General features: G+C 43.2%; 1 protein-coding gene and 1 long non-coding RNA gene across 3 annotated transcripts in view; both read left to right on the top strand.

The window, feature by feature from the left end:
- Positions 1 to 5,732, top strand: part of LOC113214129 (lipase member K-like) — a gene marked incomplete at its 5' end in the record, with an annotated part of 35,455 nt that overhangs the window by 2,858 nt on the left and 26,865 nt on the right.
- Positions 436 to 4,438, top strand: LOC127751054 (uncharacterized). Of its 2 annotated transcripts, XR_008011954.1 has the most exons (6): positions 436 to 840; positions 971 to 1,003; positions 1,101 to 1,327; positions 1,409 to 1,582; positions 2,056 to 2,805; positions 2,967 to 4,438. It is a non-coding gene; the product is annotated as an uncharacterized LOC127751054 (long non-coding RNA). The 2 variants fall into 2 exon arrangements; XR_008011953.1 differs by having other exon boundaries at positions 437 to 1,003.

The following is a 5,732-nucleotide window of genomic DNA, read 5'->3' on the forward strand; positions in this document are numbered from 1 at the left end:
GAAGAGACGGGGTACCCGTGGCACCCGAGACAAAAACGGTCTCAGCCTCCGAAGTCGCCTTGGATGCTGTTTGTGGTGTTGTGTTTTTTAATGCCAAGACGTGTCTGGGGGTCATTAGGGTGTGGGGGATACACCCAGGAACAGTGCCTGACTGCGTTTATTTTATTTGGCTTCATCTGCGCTGAAAAAAAATAAAAATAAAAAAAATCGTCGAAAGTCGATTCCGTGTAAGGTTGGATGGGTTGGTTGGCCAACTGGTTGGCCAACTTCGCTTACGTTACTGTAGGGACGTGACCAAAACTCGAAAATTAAAATTCGATGAACGAACAACCTTCTTACATGTCATTTATGTTATGACAAGTTAAAGGTTTAAAACAGGGTGAAATATGAACCTAGATGATTTTTGGTTTACGTTGTTCTCTCCCGTAAACTCCATCAACTTACCATATCGTCACCAAAATCACTTCAAACCTCTTCAAATCTTAATATTTCAACTTAAAATTATTTTTTTGATATCCTAACATTAAATGTTTATTAAAACAAATATCTGTGTGTAGAAATATCTTGTCTGTGGCACACGGCTTCGAGGAAGCTGCAAGTGACAGCACGATTTCTCATACCGGCCCAACGCGCCGGCCGGGCATGCGCAGTAGCCAATTTGTTATTCGTGCTCTTCTTCTCTGCCACTTCTCCGGAATAGCTCATTAGAACTTCGATATAGTGAGACCGACATAAGTTCTCGACTGGCGAGGCTGACTTCTCCTCCGCTGACGCTCGCTTGCCTTCCCCCACCACAGGGGCCCGAAGCGAGGCGACGCATGTGCGGCCACTCTCGTTCGGGTTCGTTGTTGATGTCGATCGTCAGTTGTTCCAAAAAGCAAACAAGTCGGCTAGTTGGCTAGCTTTTGGTAAATCTGTGCATTTTGTATGTTTTTCCATTATATTTTACAATTATATTTCTTTCTTTAAGGTACGTCAGGATCGCCTTTTCATCTTCTTTGAGGTATTTGAACGTATTTATCTTCAACCACACCTGACATTGTCTCAATCCTTTCCCAAACCTGTTGTAGAAACTGAAGTTTTGTTGATTTCTGATTCAGAAATGCCAAGTTCAATCTCTAGAAGGATACCAATAGAACTGCCCGAAAGCTCATTCGAGAGGCCAAAAAGCCAAGGCGGCTGAAAAGCCTTCATCCGTGGGCCAATCGATTGGGTTTTCGTGGGCAACTTCCCAATCGGCAATTCCAGGCCATCCTCTACAATGCTGTCAAGTACTTTAAAAGGAAGAAGGCAAATAGGGGCCTGTCATCCCCGTTAATCAAGTCCAGTGAGTAAAGATTAGAATACTGCTCGGCAATCATTCAACCAATGCTGTGAATTAATTTATTTGTTCTTTCGTGTCATTCAGGAAGCGTGCTGCTACATGCCTTGGTATGAGTGTTTTTACGGTGAGCAAATACACAAGGAAAATGTATCAGCAACAGCCCGGGCAAAGATCGAACTCGGGTACGCCCTGTCCGTACCATAGACAGTTTCACCACGGCTGCTATTCGAAATTTGCTGTTGGAGCTGCACAGGAAAGGTAGTGGGTCATTACAAAATTAAATTTCATATACTATATTGCGAGGGGTCGACTACTTAAAGTTTTGTGTACCTGGAATATCTAGAACATTTGTGGAATATCTGGAATATTTTTGGAATATCTGGAGTACTTTTGTAATTTCTGCAAAAATTTTGGTGGAATATCAGAACGACCTTAGGGCTATCTGGAATACTTTTGTAATATCTGGAATATCTTTTAGTGTGTACATGGAATATCCAAGTGGTCCACCCCTCACTATATTGTCATCAATTTACATTGGTTGGCCTTCAGGAATTATATACAGAATTTTAAACAGTTTGTATGTGGTGTTACTTTCTCTGATTTGCAGGCACTCACCTTACCTTGAAAGCATTATTATCCGGTGCTTCTCAAACAATCTCCCAAAGTGTATGTCTGTAATAAAATTTACCAGTAACTTGTTTTTTAATGTGATGTGTTGTGCTTTTTTGCAGTGATCGTGGAATTGACTTTGTTGGTGGAAGAGAGAGACTCAGAAAAGTGCTACATGATCTTGGGTTATTCTTTGAAAAGAGATATGCAACTGCTTATCTAAAGGAGACTCCTCGGATTGTAGAGATTTGAGTTAGATTTTTATAGACATTTAAGCAGTTGTATGATGAAGGAAAGTTTGCCAGGAAGTATTGGTTAGGAAGAAATGTCTCTTCGAGTATGGGTCTGGTGTCACTTATAATAGGGTATTTAACCTGACGCAACCCGGATCCAAAAAAGAACAAGAGTTTCTCCTGAACTCTTTCCTCCCTTGCTCTGATTGGCTGACGCCTACGAAGTCCATGAACTGCCCGCAAGGGCGGTCGACCCCTAGTGTCGGGTCCGAGAACTTCGTCGACATCGTCCAATGAGCGCCAAGGAGGAAAGAGTTCAGGAAGAACTCTCGTTCACCTTTAGATCCGGTTTGCGTCAGGTGAAATACCCTATTAGACTAATGGTAAGTGGGACTGCCAGAAGTCCAAAACATTGCCAGGTGGTGCGCGCTACATTGTAGCCCATTGCCGTGGTGAAAATGGCTTCATCGAGGATGCTTCCTTGGTGTAACATTCCAAGCTGGTACCAAAGCCTGGGGATGACTACCATCGAGACATGAACCAGGTCATTTCTCTAATTTCTTCTCAAAGAAAGTCCTTGCCAACACAAAGGAGCCATCTGTATATTTTAGGGACAATGCATCATACCACAAGTTTCAGGTAATACTGTTTCGTGAGATATCGAGAAGCCTGTTACGTGAGTCGTGGTCTGGCGTACATTTACGTTGTATTTAAGAAAAACGCAGTAAATATGTTGTGCTTCTCTTTTTTTTTCTTTTTTTCCTGTGACCCTCTTCTCACGAATATTTTTATGGTGACAGTCATAGCAGTTGAGCGCACGTTCCTGGGCCCATTACTGCCATTACTTCTGCAGGCTTTAAATTCGCACCTGGTAGTAAACAGACTGCAAACTACTAAAGCATCGCCTTGAAGGTTGTTCATGATCACGTGCACCTGGATATATCCACGGGTAAGTAAAAGTTTTACAAGGGGTTTCTAAGCGTTCTCTTAACAAATTCGTACTTTATTTTAGCTTGTTAGGTCCTTCACCAACCAAACGCGTCTTGTTCGTATGGAAATTGGTGAAACATTTAAGATTCAGTAAGTTAATTTGTCCCCATGGTCTTTTCTTTGAAAAGCATCTGCTTGAAGAAAAATAGTGTTGCAGTCATAAGGCTTTATTACGCCGGACCACGTCTCGCGTAACAGGCTTCGTGATGTTCCGCTGCGACGCGCTCGCGTCGGTCCTTGCGGGGTTCTTGAAAAAAACTTCTTTTAATTCCGGACATTATTTAGATCATTTTCATCAGGCATTGCATTGCCTAATTTGTGCATGTTGGAGAAATTTGATTAGCCATTCTCCTAAAAGTTGGAAAAGGAGGTATCATACCAAATAAGCTAGGCCCGCTCTTGCGCCAAACCAAGTTGGCAGCTCCGCTTCGCACCACCGCCAACTTGGTCCGACAGGGAGCGGGCCTAGCTCGGCCTGCCGGTGACGTTTGGGACGGGCCTTAAGCTGTCATCGGAAAACGGGCTTTCGGACGGTTGAAGCGACTTTAGTTGAAACCACCTTTTCCCCCGGTATATCTTTGCTGTCTACTTAGTATAGAAAACTTGACATCTGAGGAGTCTCCCAGTGGGCAATATAGCATTCCGGTAAAGCTGAAATGCAGAAGAATGCGGGCAAGAAGAAAACGTACATCACTATGCTTCTACATAGTGACTCCCGTTTTCTTGTTCCCCGTATTCTTCTGCATTTCAGCTTTACCGGAATGCGTTATTGCAGTAAAAAGCGGAAGTGGTGGTCGATATTTCAAATTGGTGTTAGAGACGTGCCGAAAATTGCTCTGCGTCGTCAAAGGTCTATAGTTTCGAAATCCGCAAAAAACATTGGCAAAAATTTTCTACTTGAGTTAGTTTCCGAGCACTTATTATGGCTTTTCCCTTTCTAGAACAATACGCGGGACTTGCAAGCCTTTTTTCTCTTGCGTTAAAAGAGCTCTTCCACTTACAAATTTTCAGAGCTCACTTTTGAAAATTGTTAGGTAGGCCTTCTACATCACGTAAGACCACTCATCACCGGTGCCACGGTCATAGAGGGTTTCAAAAAGCCCTCGAGAGGCGTGTCCGTCAGTGACAATTTTGGTGTGTTTTTTCTATTTGTGGCAAATCCTGCCGGGATATATTTTCGACACTTCAGGTACAAAGCAAGTTTGTCACAAAGAACACATTTAGTCTTAGTGCCCGAGATCAAAAACCAGATGGAACAGGGTGAAAATCGCGTCACTGACGGACGCTGTCAGTGACGGACGCTACAGACATGAACATGCTCAAAAATTTATTTCGTCGAGACTTTCTTGCTTTTTTGCTACAGTATATGTCATCTCACCCTCTTGGCAAAAACGAAACTATAATACTCCCGTTGTCCACACCCGCATCTTCCGATCCCCTCTTCCCTCCCCTGGACATTGGAGGGTGTCCTTGACTACTTTGTGACTACCCCACAGTAGGGTGAGTACCCCACATGCATCCGTTTAGGATGTATGGCTGGTTTAAGTTGGCCAATAATCCATTCGTACGTGTCTGTCACACGAAAAAAAATAATTAGTTGTCAAAACTAATAAAATAACTAATTTGGAGATAGACAAGAAATTCGCTGTGGCAGGTAACAGTTGGTTGACACAGACAAGAGATAGTTGCTACAGCGAAGCTGTCGCTGCACGGGCCAATCGGTTCGTTCTGACAGAGAAACACCAAATTAGTTGTCAGAACGAACCGATTAGCTCGTTTACAGCCCCTTTTTCCATATCCCATTTTCCCAACTTGGCTCCTGCAGCGACAGCTTTGCTGTGGCAACTTACTCTTGTATGGGGCAACCAACTATTAGCTGCCACAGCAAATTTGGGACTAGCTGTCCCAAAATTACCTAATTTATTAGTTGTGAGGGCTAATCCGTTTTTCCGTGCAGTGACGATCACTGTCAGAAAGACCACAGCACGAACTGGTCAAGTCCTTTCCTGATCGCATTGTAGTGAGTAAGGTACAGTATTTTGAGAAACAAAGTACAGTATCCCTTAACATGGAGTCTTATGGGAACTACAGCAAAAAAGTACAACGATCATGTACCTCACCACTACAAACATACCATGCTTTTGCTGTACTTTGGTACAGTTTTTTTGACAGTGATATGTCCGCGTTCGTCAGTGACGCCCCTCTTTAGCCTGCTCTTTATTTGCTTAAAAGTTAAAAGCGTGCTTATGTCATCGCCCCTGTGTCTGTCCGTCTGTCCGTTCCCCAAGAAGGACGTAATCTAGAGGTCTGAAAATTTCAGGGTATTATTGTTGTCAATTGTGGACATCAATAAAACGGTTGGTGCAAATCCTGGCAACCACTGAGTGGGTCTGAAAGTGGGTTACAAAGCAATAGGGGTCAATCCAAGAAGTGGAAAATAAATATTTGTCGTGGTCTCATAAGGGGTAACTTAGGAAAGGGTTCCCTTGGACTAAAATTTCGTCCCTTTAGCTCTAACTCTCACCGTTGAGACGGAAATTCCCTCACAAAAGTGGCCCCAAAATAAACATATTATT

Source organism: Frankliniella occidentalis, unplaced genomic scaffold, assembly GCF_000697945.3.
Source record: "Frankliniella occidentalis isolate FOCC.00 unplaced genomic scaffold, Focc_3.1 Scaffold325, whole genome shotgun sequence".
NCBI lineage: Eukaryota > Metazoa > Arthropoda > Insecta > Thysanoptera > Thripidae > Frankliniella > Frankliniella occidentalis.